Source organism: Ostrinia furnacalis, unplaced genomic scaffold (genome assembly GCF_004193835.3).
Source record: "Ostrinia furnacalis isolate ACB-3 unplaced genomic scaffold, ASM419383v2 OfSCF2414, whole genome shotgun sequence".
NCBI classification, from domain to species: Eukaryota; Metazoa; Arthropoda; class Insecta; order Lepidoptera; family Crambidae; genus Ostrinia; species Ostrinia furnacalis.
The window spans coordinates 723409-743195 of NW_021132653.1; the positions used below are offsets into that span (position 1 = coordinate 723409).

Below are 19787 nucleotides of genomic sequence, written 5' to 3' on the forward strand. Positions count from 1 at the left end.
ATAATACACCGCAAAACTGCTGCTCAGCTGTGTCGAGGGCTGCGTCCTGCAATGATCAATATAATCTTTATTTTGTATATACCTACCTGTTATAAGAGTCAATAAATAAAATAGGAACCACTTGATGACGTCAGAAATTCTCTAGCTAGGCTATCGCACATATTATCTATACTAATATTATAAAGCTGAAGAGTTTGTTTGTTTGTTTGTTTGTTTGTTTGTTTGGTTGAACGCGCTAATCTCAGGAACTACTGGACCGATTTGAATAATTCTTTTTGTGTTAGATAGCCCGTTAGTTCCTGAAGGCTTTAGGCTATATATCATCACGCTAAGACCAATAGGAGCGGAGCACCAATGAAGAATGTTTCAAATCAGTGATTTTTTTCCTTTTGAGAGCTGACGCTGCGTAAACGGTTAAAGTTTCGCAACTATTTGTAAAATAATTAGACTAAATTATTAAAAGTGCCTACCCAAAGTCATTATTCCACGCGGACGAAGTCGCGGGCACAGCTAGTTATTAAAATATGCCTAATACATGAAGCAAAATAAAGTATTTTAACCGACTTCAAAAAAGAAGGAGGTTATAATTATGTTTGACTATATGTATTTTATGTATCTTTCTTATTTTAAGTAGTACAGTATCGCAAATACAATGTTGTTTTTCAGCAAGCCCTGGAATTAATTCTGCATAATATTTCAGTTGTTTGGAAACCACGTATTCTCTTACACTGCATTTTGTTCCATCTTACGTCACAGCATCTAACAGAATACTCCATATCTAGAGTATCTCTAAATGGGTTCCTACTCTACACATGTCCTGGTCACCGGTTATCTTAGATTAATAGAGTCTGTTGGCGACTCTCCAGCAGTCGCTATCTGCACTAAATAAAACGGACGCTATCTGACATTTTTGGAGAGGGATGAAGCTATGCAGAGCCTTATCTGTAGTAATTTCTGTCAGCTTCATGGATATGAAACGGTAGTTAGAATTTTTATGGCATTTTTTAAATATTAATTACAGTGATCCGGGACTCCGCAAATTATGTTCTTAACATAAAAGATTTTCAGTCGCCAGCTCATCAAATTATTTACTATTATTTATCGCATAATTTAACTTATGAAAATCAATATGATTCAAAACAAGGCGCTTAGTTTGAGGTAGGTACCTATCCTTGGTGCGTGAGGAGTACCAGAGGCTTTTTTATCGTTTTCAAGAAACTATATTTTAAATATTGAAAAATAACATTAAAGAACACTTGTGCTAGTTTATCGAAAGGTTGGATACTTAACTCATTGAGGAATTAAATTAAAACTTCAATTTGAAACTTCAAGTTTTATTGTAACCTTCTTCAATGTTCTTTCTGGTTTCACTAATAAATAGTACTTTATGTGAAGAACGCTTAACCTTATCTTAATAAATTATCGACTTATCAAGTAAACACATTCAGCCTTATCTGACTACGTCACATCTCGTTAGTTCCTCCTGAAGGAAAAAATAAGGATTTCTCTTTAGCGAGTTCTAAGTCGCAAATAATGTTCTTAATTGTGTTGTTTTTCTTAAGTCTCATAAAAGTGTCCTCATTTGGTAATCTTGTTTATATGGAGAGCTCTCGTGCTGTCTTCAGACCTTTATACAGGGTGACCCGCTTAGACCCGCCCCGGGGGCATGGGGGGATAAAAGAATGAGTGGATGTTTGACAAAAATACTTGTTTGAGTATATTAATCAATTCCAGGGATGTTGGGCTTGGAATTTGTATACGCGGATTATGCCTGTTTTTTTTTTTCAAATATTGTGTATAAACTTATTTCATAAATATTGTGTTTTATATGCTTTGATGATGGTCATAAGGAATAAAAATGTAGTTAAAGATAGGGTTATTAAAGTTAACCATGTAATTTATCATTCGGGGTTACGGAGCGCCACATAGCACGAAATGTTATAGGATTAAGAAAAAATCATCATCCTTATTAACAATTCAATTTTTTTTGCCTTTTAGAGGAATAAATACATCTCTCTTAATATCTTTGTCCTACCAACGGCTTAAGACTCGATTTTTTCTTTTATTATATGACACACCCTGTATAAATAGAGACAACCACTTGACTTATACATTAAGTCGTGGTCATCTCAGATTAATAGAGTCGCTTGGCCCCACTCCAACGAGCTATCTACCCCGAATGGGGTGGACGGTGTCTTGGCGTTTGTCGCTCTTTCATTCCATTCTCATGGAACAATTGCAGCTCTGTAACTTGAAGTTATTCTTTTACCTCAGCGACCATGACCCAAAGCAAATTAAAATAGGTCACAGTTATTAATTTGAAATAGTTATAATTTATTTTTATACAAGGTATTCTATTGGTAGGCACTAATTCACCATTCTTAAAACAAGTCAAATTGATAACTAATGAGGGTTTTCGCGAATGAAAGATCCGCTAGATGGCGGGAGGTGGATGTGGGGTCTGACTGCTGCGTGATTGGTGGATTTTGACATATCTGACAATATCATGTCAAAAATAGCCAATCATGCAGCATTTGGATTTTTCATTCGCGAAAACCCTCATTAAAAGAAAAAAAGATACAAAACCTTCAACTTATTAGGTAAGTGTAGGTACGTAACTTTGCAAGTATTTTTTAAATACATTACATACCACCACACTAAAAAGCACGTAGGTAATATTCTGTCTCTAATTTCGTATCAAACGTCATATTAGCGTCCCAAACCGCGAGCTTAAACCCTTTACCTGCACTAGTGGTAGATTAATGCTTTCATATTCTAAACTCTATTAAGTCTGCAAATAGGTTAAACTTCACTCAAATATAAAACCTCTACACGTAAGTTTTCTGAAGTTCATCACAAAATATTTCGCTAAGGTCAACTAAAATAGCATGCAAAATAGACTGCACATTTCTCGTATCAAATGTCAAATTAGACCGTAGGTAATGTTCTAAAACGGAAGCTTAAACCATTCCGAGCTGGAACCCCCGCCACAATAGCTTTTATGTCTGAAACGTTGCAGATCCCCACATTATTCTAGATAACGTCTGCTTTATAGACGCTCTGGCAGATGTCCAGGGTAACCTGGATGCCTTTTGTTGCTAGTCTTTAAGGTCCGACTATATTGAAGGTGGTGAACTGGTTAATGCATGGAGAAAAAGATCTTCAGCTAGCATGGAACTTGTTTTAAAATTGACTGTATAAGATGTTTTTGTGATAAAGCATCTTGATAGTCAATATTATAAAGGGCAAAAAACCTAACCCATTTCAAAGTAGCGCCATCGCCGCCATTTTAATATAAAGGAAACCTAGATATCATAATTGCCAAGACGTGTGCTCGCGCTGAGTTAAATTAGACGAGACATTCAAATTACTTTCATATTGAATCGAAAATGGAAGAAATTTCAAATAAATGTCGTTAGCTGGAAGACGTGAACGTAGACTGTGAATAATTATGCTTAATATTAATGCTTCGTATGCTAATGTATCAAAAATACGTTTATTATTTCGTAGCAATACTTTGCCCTTTTAATGGAAATGAAATACGGGACTGATGGCTATCTCAGCATTTTTTAGATTACAAAAAAGATATAACTAGTAGGTAGAGCTGAGTATTCACTAGTTAGAACTAGAAAAAGGTTCTAGTGTGTAGGCCTGAATAGGATTTGCACAAGCACTCTAGCCCGGTGGTCAAGCTCACTTAGATATTTTACCTAGCACTCAATGGCTACAGTGGTCTTTGGTAACCGGCTTAGCTGACGGAGTGCCTACGCGAATTATATTAAATCTCAAGGCATACCTAATGGAAAAAGGCAATGTTTTTTACAAAACGTCTTAAAGCATGTTGCTGTTAAAATCCTACAGTCACATCTTTACCTCGGCTTTAGGTGAATGAACATAAATTAAAGTGACAAATATTTTGTGTTTTTTTTAAACAGTGTGCTCTTCGCCTTTTGGCTTCTTGGTGCAATTGATGTGTTAATTTTGGACGTTGCAAAGATTAAACTGCTATTAACTGACTGTAGAAGCAATGGCTTGCCACGCCATTGGCTGACTGCGCCATTTGCGATTCAATACGAATAAATAAATAAAGATGAATGAACCCAATTCATTTTAATTAGAAGCTTAAGCGAGCTAGCGCATTATTTAACTTATATCCAAATTAAAACAACTTTAGACACAATACAGAAAATCATTTCAAGTGTGCATCCACTTGAGGCCAACGGCCACGAAACATGAATAAAAATGTAAAAAGAAATAATATTATATTACATTTATTATTTTTTCTATACCAACATTATACCGATAATGGTCAAGAATATTGGGACTAAAAATCACGAATACAGAAATTTTGAGACACCTGGACAGATAGAGCTATCCTTAAGCTTGAGCCACACCTTGCTCCAGAGGGCACAGTAAGCCAGCGGGCGTTATTTCCTCCGGCTGTTAGGCAAATGAGCCATGTCAGCCGGCTCATAAAGTTTGACATAAGCCGGGCAATTTCCGTATTTTCGGTCTGTCGCTCACGCTCGTGACAGCACCCCGGAATGTTTAAGAGATAAATAGAACCGAAAACACACAACCGTTTGTAGGATTAGATTAAATGGAATTAATTGTTGTTACTTAATTGATCAACTTTTCATGTAAATACCTACGCATTATTAAAAGGACGGATTTACGATTTTGTGACAAAATAATACACTTAGTCAGATTTGTTACTTAGTCGAACTGTTCAAGCTCTAGATTAAATGAAATATCTAGTTGATGAAATCTTGTGGCAATTCAAGCCACGCGAATCTTCGATACGCGGTCATATGCGATTGCTTGGGGTAAGTAAAAAATCTTTGTTCCCCAGTAATTCTTGCCTGATGATGATAAAAAATACAATACAAACTTTTTCGCATAGACGCAGGAAATAAGAAAACAAAACGTAGGTTTTATTAAACCATATTTATAGGTAAGGCCTTTTATGAAACCTTACCCAAATAATTCATTCCCACCAACCGCATTCAATTCCGCTTCGAAAAATCCGTGAAACGTACCCAGAAGTGTGTTTGTTCACTGTTATGTTACTTTAGGTAGGAAATATGATTACGGGGGGCCAGTAAGTTTTGAGTGCCGCAAACAAGGGTCAGACCTTATGTGCCCTTGGCCCTGGGCTGGGTGAGGTCATAAGCGAAAAGCGGGCAGAACAACCTGTAAACTTGTATAGGTTTACGTTATCAAGTTATACAAGGTGTCAACCTATTCATTCAAAGACACGAAGAGCTTAGTAACATTTGCTTTCTTACTTGATTGGGTGCTGAAATGTCTTAAAATTTACAAAATATTACAGTACGTAAGAGTACATGATAGATGTATATTTTATTGTTTGTGTGCTGTTACAGATAATGGCTCTACACTAACGCCCGTATCCACAAACGATATGTTTGCTTAGTGAAGCACCAAATCGAACGCAAAGCGTTGAATAGAACTCTGTGATTGGTTCATGCGTCACCCTGTGCATCCACGCGCACTGTGATACCTCATCGTAATGTTTATGAATACGGGCGATAGGAACTCGTATTTTTTATAACATTTTATAGGTTTCGTTTTCCGTTCAAGAACATTCCGCTACCACATCTCTTCCCGCTCCCGCTGGGTCTAAGCTCCAACATTACACGCTCTTTGTCAGCAGCGGGCAGACGTTATGTTTAACGACTGCTGTGGACCGAGTTCCACTGAATTGCCTGTGTCAGCATTGATCAGCGCTTTGCTGAAGCGCTGTCTTTTATTTACTCAGCGAGTCACTCGCGAGTCGTGACTCGCTACTCCTAGAGTAAATTGCGCGAATTGTTCGCTGAAGAGATTTCCGTTTATTGCTGTTGAAGAATGCCTGTTCCATGAAATCAGTGTTGTTATTTGCTATCGTAAAAAGGATGCAGTTTTTATGGAGAAAATCCATTGTAACTTTAATTAAATTGTAAGGCTGATAAACAAAATCGTTGGCACAAAGAGTTGGATTTTGAAAATCTCATAATTGCTAAATTCGTATAAACTACGTACCTACATACGAGTTATATGTTTGGATCTGCTTTGTTATAACGGAGTCATTTAAAAGAGGCGTGAGTAGAGTACCTAATCAATGGTGTTTTCTTGACTAAAACAGTGGAATATCTCAAGTAAGGGTAATTACCGTTTACATAAACGCCTATGTTTCGTATACGCGCTCATCACACTAACCTTAACCGTTGTCGGCCGTTTGGTGTAGTGGTTCGAAACGGACCACTATTCCGGAGGTTGCGGGTTCGATTCCCGCACAGTACAAACATTTGTGTGCATGAACATATTTGTTTGTATTGGACTGGGTGTTTTCTATGTATAATAAGTATGTATTTACAAAAAAAAAAAAGTATTTAAGTATGTTTATATCCGTTCTCTAGTACCCATAGTACAAGCTTTGCTTAGTTTGGGACTAGAAGCGCAGTGTAAAATGTCCAAGGATATTTATTATTATTATTATATTTATTGGTAGTATTTGAACTTGCAACTGTGGACATTGTAGTCGACCCACATATGTAGTCGACAACATAATCTTAGTCCGCGCTTACAGTCCGTGGAAAAAAGGTCAAATTTACGAGGAATCTCACATAAACATACACGCTTATTCAAAATAGATATGCAAATGTTGCAAATTATACAAAAACAGTGTCCCAAGTAGCGAACAACAACCGTCTGAAAAGGGTGCAAACATTACGCCAGAGGAAGGCAGTAAAAACGTCTGAGGGCTTTTATTAAAAACGCTTCCGTCCAGATTCAGGCCGTGTTGTTATGCCGCGTGCTTTATGTAAGCTTGAATCTTAATGCGAGCTTGAAAGCTCAATCTTATACGGAATTATTTATGTGTTTACGGCTTCTATTTGAGATTTTTTGGGTTTCAGTACGTCTTTGACTTCAGTGGATCGTTATTTTATTCATTTTAAAAGTCATCACAAAAAATAAAAGAACAAATTGTCTTCCCATAGCCGCCTTCCAAAAGTCGCTTATTGTTATTTTGACCAAATTGAGTTTAAATATAGCATATTAAAAGAACAGCCTCCATTATACCGAGCCACATTTAAAACTCAATTTTGGCAAAACAACTTTTTGTCGTGGATTGCGGAAAATTTGAAATTAATCAGCTCTCAAACTTTTTCAGTTAATTTGTCAGTTTCAAAATTTTATTGCAAAAACACAGAGTCACTGATACTGAGAATAAAGTTTTACGATGCTAGCGAAATACCAGCAGCTTAGACCGAGCTTTTAAAGTCAGTGAAATATTTATCATCAGCTTATTGATTGTGACAAGTCAAACCAAAACAGGCAAACTTTAAAGCTATAAAGTTTCAATATTTTTAATCAGGACAAAGTCGCAAAAGCTCGAGCAATAAAGCTCAGCCAGCCACACACAAGCTCCAAATGCGCCTCGTTAATACGCACAATAAACTCTTTAAAGGATTAAAAACCCGGCCAAGTGGAACTTGTACTTGCGCAATCAGTGTTCCGTATTATTTTGAGTAGATTTTATTTCATTTGTTATACTGGAAACGGTGGAAATGGCCCTCAGATTACATTTCAGGCTTGAATTGTATTGTCTTTTATTTGTTTATTTGTAATAGGTATACAAACAGTTTACAGTCTAGGCTTCATCGTAAAGAAAAAGTGTTAATAAATTACAAACTGGACCGCAAGCTAAAATTAGTATACACAATATGTAGGTACTTCACAGGGTCTGGTTCAGCTATTAGAGCTAAGTCGGCTTTAAAAGTCTGACAACAGATTTGATTAACTGGATAACAGAGGTGATGATGAGCTAGCTGATTACCTGATGATAAAGGATCATTACTGACATTGAAAATCCATAACACAGAGATTTGCCAATACGTAGTCCTGACTCTGTAGGTTTGGTGACTAGTTCAGCCCAAACATTTTTAATTTTATTAGGGAACTCTAAAATTGTGTACAAAAACGCTTTTTAACCCTTGTATTGTAAATTGCGGTAGTTATTATTATCCTGCTAGCAATTCTTACATGTAAAGGAACAATAATATTATGCACGCCACGTTTGCTTCGAACAAAGTGTAATTTCTCTCTTGTTCATTTAACTACAGGGGTTGCTACATGTAAAAATGTATGGTGATTAACAACAGTAGCTAGCCTATATCTAAATCACTATGGGGTCTGTTATGCATGACTGTTTATTATTCGAGGATGGTAGACCCTACCATTTTTTTTTATAACTTTACCGTCCATAAAGCAAACAATAAATCTGTTACTCACGGTACAAGAAAGTTATTGAAACTGAAAAAATATTTGTCGAGTCAAAAAATAACTATCTTAATTATGTGTATAATAACGACAAAAGTTCATTGTAACTTCAGATGTTTTTGAAAGTTACTAAGTTTTAATTAAGTTACGTCAACAAAGAGCGAAGTTTTAATACATCAAAGCAATTATAGATCATATTTTCACCCCTAAGTAAACAAACTAGCAATCTCTTACACCATTTTATGAAGTGGCTTATTCAAACGGTCTTTTATAGTCATTTGTTTCCCAAAGTAGAGTCTTCAACACAAAATTCTAAGCGAGTGTTCTCGATTTTTCTCCGCCCTACAAGTATCGGATGTGAATAAATTATTAGTAATATCGAGAGCACGTGCGAAGGCGGTATAATGTGGGTGCAATATTTTACGTCGACTGTGCCCGTGTGAGCGGTGCATAAATAAAATATCACGAACGTATGAACGAAGGAAATTCTATTTTCGTTGCAATATCATTTACATTTCGATTAGACGTGCATTATGTTCGTAAATAAATAGAATATTCACAGCTGAGGCCACTTTGTGAATAGTTTTGCAGAATATTGTAATGTGAACTGTGAATATTTGGTAAAGTGGTAGCATATTGACTATAAAATATATTAAGATCATCAAGCAGTCAATGCAAAAGACTGAGTTATTTCATATAGTAACGTGAGTGTAAGGAAACTCAAAAGAAAACCGTAGGCTAGAATGTTAGCAACAAAACCTAAGAAATGTATAAACATTGAAGTAGGTGTCTATTTTTGATAATTTAGCTCCAAAGTGACTGAACTAATTCAACGAGAATTTTTGGGCTATTTATTACCATCCATTAATGGTCTTCTTTTTATTTTATTAAATGACAAATCAATAAAGGTAACTCACAAAAAAATTAGCAAAATCTAAATTACTGAACGAAATCTACGAGGTCAGAGCCGTAGGCAGAAGCTAGTTCATAACGATGTAGACTGTTGAAGCGGTTCTATCAGCTTGTTAGTGTATAAATGCATTGTGGTGAATCTGTAACAGTTCATACACTAAAGCTCGAAAACCCTCACTGTGAGTGGAACACCCTGACTCGGACCATTCACAACAATAAGGCTGAAGAAACCGGTGCCTTGTATTGAGCGAATATTTACCTAAGGCCCCTTCAGAATTCCCGGGCCAGCTTACCTTACATCCCTAACACGATTTTACACCTTATTTCTGAAGTAAGAAGACTACATTTAGCCTGGGAATGAGATCACGGATTTCTTGCGAAACACGGCGTCCATTCATAGGTTTGTTTATTATGTGCATGCGGGATTCTGTACCGACTCGGTAATGGACATCTGACAATGCGGGCAAAGATTTCTTTTGTGATGTTCAGGGGACAATAGCGAATTTTCTCAGCTTGCTTGCGCGATGATAATGCAAGACGATTCTTACAATGCTACATGAAAAGCAACGGTTGTTGAAATTATACAATATCTCAGATTTCAGCTCTGTTCAACCAAGTTTTACATAAGGTGCTTGTATTTATAATGTAAGTCTATGATGTTTATTAGGTAGATGCCTACTATTACGATTTAGTACACAGAATTTGAACTGTTTGAAAATACTTTAAGATCCAAAAGGTACGAAATTGGTTTAATAGTCATCATATAGGTATGTACCTAATTAAAATAAACATTATTTATGGTAAAGATCAAGCAAAATCAATTATAACAAGCAAACATTACTTTCATTTAGCACCAAAACTCTGTAACATAAAATTACTATAACTAGTCCCTAAAGTTGTAACTGCCCAACTCATCTGGGCGGTGATCAGTCTAATGTCCGGCCGCCCGCCCATCACTATATCGCCCAACCTATGTTACACGGAAATTTACTTAAACTTGACCGTTTGCTTCCAAAGAACACGTAAAACATATTTGGAACTAGTAACTTGAATAGGGACTGATTAGGAGCCGAATTAAAATTTAGGAGTCTATTCAATAAAAACTTTGCAAATGATACACAATGTCCGTTTTCGCCATCAATCCCTAATTTTTAAGTGACCTCTATGTAAATAAAATTCCTGTTATTTGTGTCCATAGGGGTCACTTAAAAATTAGGGATTGATGGTGAAAACGGGCATTATATTCTTAGCAAACTATCTTAGCGACAGCTGGATTAATACTTGAGGTAGATTCATATAATATTATGATAATTTACTATAATATAACTTACCTTCAGACTCCACTCCGACTGATGCTTATTACGGGCCAAATACCTGTGTAACGAATAATAAATGTTAATATGTATGCAGAAATATTTCTTTAAATCTTATTTTATACACGGTTCCTTTCCTTATACAATTTGCCTTATAACGTCACTTCTCGGAATTCATTTTAGGTACTGTTGGCCTGGAATAAGGTAAATGTAATAAAATTCATACTTCTCAATTTTAATTTTAACTGTAATACGAGTTTCTACTGAAACCTATCTCAGGCTCCAGTCGCTCACACACAGGGTAGCATAATTAAAAAATAAATATGTATGTACACTTTAAATGTAATCGATGTTGTGTGTGAGAAAAAAAATTTAATATAAAACAAGCTAAGTTATGTTCTAACAAAACAAAGATACCCCTTCCCAGCCGGCTCCATAGCGCTGCTAACATGCGAAAATGCACTGCCTGAAAGAATCACACAACCTATTCCGACGCACTATGGAAGCGGCTGGGAAGGGGTATCTTTGTTTAACAATTACGTCGAAACTAATAGACGTAGACTAATAAATTTACACTCGTTTTGTAGAATAGCTCAAATACTAAAAATACAATGCAAAAAAAACATACTTTAACGACCTGGTTTTTCTTGTATTGGAAAATAACTGAAAAAGAAGTGAAAAAAGTCATGTATTTTTCTAATTCAATCCATTCTTACTTCCATAAAATGTATGAAACTTGTGTCTATTTTCTCCTTCTACTAATACATATTTTTATTGGCTATCGCATGATATAAAATATTTGCTCATTAATGTTAAGCTACCCACGCTTTCGCTTGTTTTTGAAGGAAGAGGTGAAAACTAAAAATGAAAAACTTAAATCCTTGTAATTTTGCGATAAATTGGTCAAGCCCCAAATTTGAAGTACTTTTATCGATAAAATTGTCCCTAGATTTCGCCCTTAAAGTTTGATCACTACAAGCCCGGACACACTGTATATTATAAGGTTAATATCCCGACCGCAATATTTCTTTCAGTATTTTTCAAGTGTTACTTTTGAAACAAGCACTCAGCGATTCAGCCTGTTTATTTGAAAAGTATCTCAAGTTCGCCGAATCATGTTTAGAAAATAAAGAAAGTAGAAACCGAGACCGAGCTAAACTACGTTTGGAGCTAAGGAGGCGGGGACGTGTTGTGAATCCATTTACGCGCTCGTCCAGTGCATTAAATGCAGTCTAAAATGCACGTTTTCTGTGTTGTTGCCTTTTTTATTCAGTCTTTTATAGGACAATACCTAGGTAGAATATTAATATTTTCTAAGTGATTGACGAATTTGTAATATTTATTTCATACTATATTTTACAACTACATAAATAATTAAAAAAAAAAAAGGTATCTTAACTAGATAATCCTGACCTTAAAATTTACACGTATTTACTTACCTATAGAAAGTATTCATTACTATTCAGTGCAAAATAGACACATCGATAAGCCTTCTAGTTCTGCGGGCTGAGCTGAGTGTGAGTTTATATCAAACGACCTCACTAGTGAGCGCGTTAAAAAAAATGAAAATTTTAGTTCTTGAACGTTTCCGCTAGGGGCGCTGTACATTCCGTCATACATTTAATGTCACTTTTTTACGCGGTCGACATCGAATGTTCTTGACGTAAACTCACACTAGGCCCTCTGTAATCTATCACGCACAATTCACGTCCATGAATAAGTCGATTCTCGCACAGATCACGTCACGTACCGGCAAATTAGCCGGGAACCGAATGCTGAACACATCGCCATCGAGCGAGCCATAGCAAAATGATAGCAGTAAAACAGATTCGAGATTGTTATTGTAAAAACAAAAAACTCAATTGCGTAAAAATTAACTTAAAAGATAAACTCAGCCTTAGGCTTTGCACCACCTAGCTTTGACCGTAACTATAAATATAAATCGGTGTTTTTGTATAGAGTATGACAGATTTTTGACGTTTGTTAAAATAAAGTAAAGTCAAAATAAGATGGTGCAACGGTGCAACTCAGCCTAAGGCTGGGTTGTAGGTACCATCTTATTTTGACGTTAACAAATGTCAAAAATCTGTCAAACTTCATATAAAAAGCACTGGTTATTGTTAAAGTTACGGTCAAAGTGAGTTGGTGCAACTCAGCCTTAGTATTCAAAAATGCACTCGGAAGCATTAATGACTACTTAGTTCTTATGATTTATTTTGATGGTGAAATGTATTTGATGCCTCCGACTGCATTTGTGACATTAAAACTGAGTTGTACCACCTAACTTTGACCGTAACTATAACGATAACCAGTATTTTTTGTATGGAGTTAGACAACCCTCCTTCTGGTGCAGTCGGGTAAAAAGTAAAAAGGTAGTGCGCTTTCATTGCCTCTTCTTGGCGGGGGCAGTGCCGTTTCACTACATTTAACACTTGCAAATCACTCTGGTCATTCTAGTGACGTAGTCGATGTGAGACACTATCAATCAATTTAAGTAACATTATTATCTGTCTTCTTCATCTATTGTTAACAAATGATGTTACCAATACTTAGTAATTATCGAAAACAATGGAAAATACAGATTCATGAAAAAAATAATTGAAGATAGACGAAGTCGTTAGAAGACTCCTACAAGCCTGGTGTGGCATACTATATTTTTCTATCAAGCAAAATCTAAGGATTTCCCACAAACTAAATAATTGGGTAATATGGCTTACCTAATACAAGATATTTATTTCGCAATTCCTATCATTATTAATAATTTTAGACTTGTAACCTTAATAATAAGAATATTTTTTCAGTTTCGGTGTCTTCCGAAACCACCAGAAAAACATGAAAAAATATATTAAAAAATAACAGAGGTCGTTAGTTACTGTATTTAGATATGCAATTTAAGCAATTCACTTACTTTAACGTAGGTAACTATTGATGAGATCAGAAATCCTATACAAATGTTTGACTTTGGATATTTAGTGAGTTTGTAACTCAAATATGATTAAGTTCTGAACGGTTGACTGATTGAATTGAACTATACAAAGATGATGTACACATACCTTAAGGCTTATAAATAACTTACTTTGCATAAAGATTATAAATACACGACGACACTTATAATAATAAAATGATAATTATGGTTTTCAGAAGTTGACAAGAGTTAAAATATTAGACTAAAAACGACGTCATTATTATACCTACGCTATATCATCATCATCATCATTTGGTCACCTGTAGGAGCACGACCTCCTACAGGTGACCAAATGATGTAATTACACACGATGCTTGCTTTAGTGAAGCAGCAAACCGAACGCACAGCGTTGAATAGAGCTCTGTGATTGGTTCGTGTGTGACCCTGTTGGACGCACACTGTGAAACCTCATAGAATGTTTGTGAATACGGACGTAATACACCAAAGGAAAGAGCCTGGATGCGGGCAGCGCAGGACCGTGCATTGTGGAAAACCTTGGAGGAGGCCTTTGTCCAGCAGTGGACGTCATTTGGCTGAAACGAACGAACGAACACCAAAGGCGAACGAAGGATTTGATCTACCTACACCCCCCACGCTGACCAGACGGGTTGGGGAGCCATAATACGTGATACTCTCAATTCATATCCCTATTTTAGTAGGTATCCAAGCTCGTAAATGTAGGGCTACTTGATGATAACGGCTGTGTGTCTTTTTTATTGCCCGATAAGCGTACATACTGACCTTAATGGTTACAAGCGAAGTACAAACGAGAGCACATCAAGCGTAACGCTGTAGCATCTTAAGTACTACTAATAGGTGCGATTTTTCCACAGAAATGTGTAGCACGATTTGCTGCTGACTGTAATGTAAGTACATAATATACGAATTGCTCCGTGGGCCTATGTACTCGTAATTTCTGTCTGTATGTCACTCTCGCTCGTGATAGTAATTCACGCGTGTGAGAGAGATAGATAAGCTGAAAATACGAACGTCTAAACAATAGCCTCGCTGACCCGAAGGAAAAAGAAATGTGAGATAATGCTTTATGAAGAAAAACTGTTAATAGTTGTAATGAGTAGGTAACGTTGTAAGAGATTTATTACATACTAGCTGTGCGTGCGACTCATACACTGACTAATTTATAAGTAAGTACTGAAGAAAACATGTCAACCGAAATACAGTAACTACTTACATTATGCATCATGCAAAACAAATCATTGATTGGGTGTGTAAATAAACCTAAGTAACTACTTACAGAATCATTTCTTCTTGTCTTGTTTTCGTGTGAAAGCGGCCAAAATTAAGTTCTAGGAACAACACTGATACACAAACATCGATTTAACTAATAAGCAAACATTTTAAGATATTTATTTACGCAGAAAATTAAATTCAAACCACGCACTTTACTTTTAACAAAATGTTAAAACCACAAACAAAAGACATTCACCTCGCATCTCTTTTTTTTATCTTAATTCCAAATTTGAAAATAGAAGCCAATTTCTGCGAAACCTGGCTGCGAAAAATTTTCTTCAAAATTTTGAATTTAGAACGCGGGATATGAGACAGACATTTAAAATAGTAGGCAATGGCATCTTTAATTTTACAGCCTTATTTAATTTGTTTTTGGGTGTTCGGATCGATTATGAAATGACAAAATCGATTAGTAGGTATTTCTTTTGATTCTCAGTTTTTGTGTGATTTTCATAATAATGTTATATTGTGTCTATTATTGTGTGATAAGATTGACTTAACTAATAATAATTTCGTATTGTTTAGTGACGGAAAATATTATTTATGTGCAAGTGATCGATCAGAACAGGCTAGTTGGCCTCTTCTTAATTTATCCAGAACAAAGTTGCGGGTCCCACGGGCACCGCGCGAGGGTGTAGCGGGCGAATAAAATGTTATTTAGTGCGGTAACTGTCTATGTATAGTGCCACAACATATAGAAATTCAGCAGTCTCTTTATTTAGAAATGATGATAACATTTTCCCCCTAATATAAACCTTCATCCCCATTAGAAACTCATTTATCATTATTTTAAATATCAAGAATTAGCTTGTGAAAATATTATGTAAGGCATTATTAAAAATGTTACAAAAATGCATATACTTAAAAATACTAGAATTTATTACTTAAGTGGCAAAAAACCATTGTTCATAGTCTGAACAATTTTTTTGAGGCCGCAAGCAAAGGTCGTAATCCATTCAGCCTAGTTTAACCAGTTCGAACAATCAAATGGTATATTTGCGTCAACTTTAAATTATTTCCCGCCAATATGATTGGCGGCTGCGTTGTCTTTTTTTTTCTTGATGCTCGCCCGGCTTGCGCATTTGCCGTGTTGCCATTGAAGAAAATAAATTACACAATAATGACACGATACAATTTCAATGATTTAATAAAATGAAGTGAGCCTATTGCATGTAATGCGTTTATAATGCGGTGTCGATTTGCTACAAGTTCGGAACTGTTACATTATGGTGTAAATGTTCAGGCAACTCCAATTTACTAGTCAGTTGTTCGACATTGTTAGGAAAATAAATATAAACTTCTGATATAATTACATTTATTGTTAACAAAAAGGATGAATATCAATAAGATTTTGTTACACCAATTTGGATTAAATATACTCGCACTGACGTAACTTAGTATTCTTAGAATAAGTACTTACCTACCAAAATGTATAAATTGTCGGTATATTTTTATCTGCGCTCGTAACTAGAATGTTAGAAATAAAAATAAACTTACTTACGAAAGTTTCTCAAATGAGGACTACTTTAACAATAAGCATGATTTGTTCAGGCTTGAATAATGTTTTATTAAAATCTTTGAAATTTGTTTATGCATTAAGATAGAAAAGCAGCCGAAGGCAAAAAAAAACGTGGCCCTGACCTGATAAAGCATACATTTCCTGCATTCAAATAAGTACGAAGAAAATAAATAAGTCAAAATGAGCCTAGAATTAGGTTCTGATTAAATAGTAATTTGCAAATAATTTCTACGTTATCGTTATTTTCCACGAAGAAAATCAAATAATATTACAGGTGTAGGCCCAAATTGAGATTGATGTCTTTGCGAAAAAAAAAACATTATTTTCGTTTACCGAATAACGCTGTGGCGTAGGCTGTACGATCTTGTATATCTTTGCCGATTCTCTGCTTTATTAAAAAAAAACTTAGAAATTATTTTTTTTGTTGATAGTGTTTTGTTTAGACGAAAAATGTGCAATTTTAATTTTTAGTTCGTGATAAATATGTAGTTACATAAATTTTGAGTGTTTTGGAATGAAGTTATCAAATCAAAATCAAACAATACTGCTGGTGTAAAAAGGTCAGTGACATTATATTTCCATTCTATTCTTTTACAAAATTATTGTAGTTAGTTATTTTATTGGCCACATAACAAAGTTGCATGCCGTGGCAGCCTTTAATTAAGACAACACTTTCTAAGCACTTTTAGTTATAGTAATTCCATGTATGCGTGTTTGTCTTGTTGGTTGTCCTAATAAATAAAATAAATGTTATTATTGTCGGTAATTTCTGTGCTTTCAATTACAAATACAAGATAAGTACTTACCTCTTATCACGTAGCACGTACGCGTTATTATTTCCCGGGCTCGAATGGGCATCGCTACTATCCTCCGACAGTCGCTGAATATTGTACAGCGCTCGCAAACTGTTTTTCTTACGAGCCAGGTTTATTAGCCTGCCTAGGGAATAGTCCGTAGCCCGCTAAGTTTGTATTAGATTAGGATAAGAGCGCACTTGGGTTACGTTTCAGGTTAAGGCTGGGGTCAATGTTAGCGCTTAGTTTTAGAAGGCTTTCTGTTTTGTAGGCTTTATAAAACGCTTGTGCCTTTTAATATTCTTTCGTTAGACCTTTGTTATTTAAACTAGCTTTTTGGCGACTTCATTTTTCTGTCAATCTTTGCGTTAAAATTAATAGATATCTATAATTGAAAACAGTTCAGAGATAAAGCGATAAACGAAAGTAACAATAACCAATAAGCATTTAAGTCATCATCATCATCATTATTTCAGCCACAGGACGTCCACTGCTGGACATAGGCCTCCCCCAATGACTTCCATATCGCACGGTTGGCAGCGGCCTGCACTTAGCGCCTTCCTGCTACCTTTAGAAGGTCGTCGGTCCACGTGGGTGGACGTCCCACGCTGCGTTTTCCGGTACGTAGCCTCCACTCCAGAACCTTGCTGCCACATCGGCCGTCAGTTCTGCGTATTATGTGCCCTGCCCATTGCCACTTCAGCTTGCTAATCCAGCAGATAAGTACCTATAAGGTATACATTCACATTAATTTATCAAAATGAGTAAGTAGTAGATATTTAATTAAGCAGTAAAAATGCTAAGTACCTCTGAAACCCTAGATCACCATCTCAATCAGCAAAACAAATGTAATTTAATACCAAAATTCTATTACTGAGTTAAAATGCCTGTTAGATTAGTTTAGTTTTCTTTTTACTGATAGATTACCAGGCTTTTACTAGGGAATATCTAGGGAATACTTGCTTTAGAAGTTTAAATTATAGTAAAGGAATACAAGTAAATACTATTTGCTTTAGGACTGTTGCTAAGTTCTGAGGGGCTCTGGTTATATTTTTACTTTAATCTGAAAAGCTCTTATGGACTAAATTATAAGTTTCAATTATTACTGGATGGTCAAACCTAAATTGAAGTTCTAAAAATACGAAAAGGTGAAACGTAATCTCTGACCCTTATGAAGTATTTAGACCTTATATTAAATACCTTAGGGATAGCGTGGCGTATAATGAGCCCCTATAAGGGTCCCCCAGGGTCACGAAAGGTCTCGATGTTTGGAGGTGGCTAATCAGCAAATTGGTCAAATACTTACTTACGCCCGTATTCACAAACGATGCTTGCTTATGTGAAGCAGCAAATCGAACGCACAGCGTTGAATAGAGCTCTGTGATTGGTTCGTGTCACCCTGTGCATCCACGCGCACTGTGAGACCTCATAGTAATGTTTGTGAATAAGGGCGTTAGTCTGGGATAATAAAGCTTTGAGTTTTAGAGAACCGTATAAAGATTGGATATATCGTCAGTTGCAGGTTCACTTGGGGTAACTGACAAAATACGGTTTTTGAGTTAAATATACAGTTTTTCTTAGTTTTTTCTGCTCTTTCGAATGGTATACGTAAAAAAATTCTAGCTTTAAAAAAATTACAATTACACGGACATTTTCAGGTGTGAACTTTTCAGATTTCCTTCACAATTTTGGTGTAACTGACATTGTAATAATTTTACCAGGTTGAATTGGTGTATCTGTAATAATGTAAAAATTTTGCTACAAAACTTTGCAATTACACTGATTTGCTAAGGTTTATAACATGAAATAAAATAGGAATTTAGAAAGTTTTAAGACATATTACATTATTATTATACCAGCAGTATCAGTTAAAGAAGTTAAAATTAGCTCAACAAAAAAAAATTGAAATTGAGCAAACTATCCAGCCAACTAGGCGTCACTGCGCGTTGCTAACATTAACCTGTTTTTACTCTGTTACTTTTACTGTTGTAGTAGTCATGACCTTAATTCAACATTGCTATAGAGGTGGGAAATTAAATCCATTTTGTTTTCAGTTTAAGTTGCCCCGTAGAGCTAAATACGGTATTGGTAAGTCAAAGCTTAAAAAAATATTCAAATTACTTGGTTTCACAGTAATACTTTAGTTATTTCAATATTTTTGTCTTAAAAAAATCAAATACACATATTTTCTTGATTTTCGTGCATTTTTTAACATTTTTTGATGAATAAAATAAAAGTTACTTCTAATAAAATTAAAAAAAATAAAATAAAACGATAAAATGTTATTTTTTTCATGAATTCTCTTATTTTTTAATACTTTTGCATAAATTTTACAGCAACTAAGTAAACAAAACCCAGCAAATATATCAAATTATTTTAAATTTGGCAGTACTTACACCAATTTGACCTGTGTTTTTTCCAAAAGTTTGGTGTAAAATCAGTGTAACTGTCAAAAGTACAAAAATACATTGGTGTAACTGCAATTTATTTCCTTAACTAAGACATATTAGATAATTCTTTTTATTTAATCTAAAACCGCGTAGAATTCTAAGCATTTCTGTAAAAACAGATCTAAAAAAGGTTAAATAGGAAAAAAGTTATGTCCGATTTAAGACGAAAAAAAACTTTAAACGGCTCTACTGAAAAACTGTATTTTGTCAGTTACCCCAAGTGAACCTGCAACTGACGATATTATATTGCAAAGAAAGATTTTTTACTGAGCACCAGAAAATTATTTCGGTTCCTATGCC

At 35.3% G+C, this 19787-nt stretch overlaps 1 protein-coding gene across 1 annotated transcript in view; it reads left to right on the plus strand.

Annotated features, from left to right (window-relative positions):
* Positions 1-19787, plus strand: part of LOC114355480 (uncharacterized) — an 86240-nt gene that overhangs the window by 941 nt on the left and 65512 nt on the right. The gene's annotated exons all lie outside the window — the stretch shown is intronic.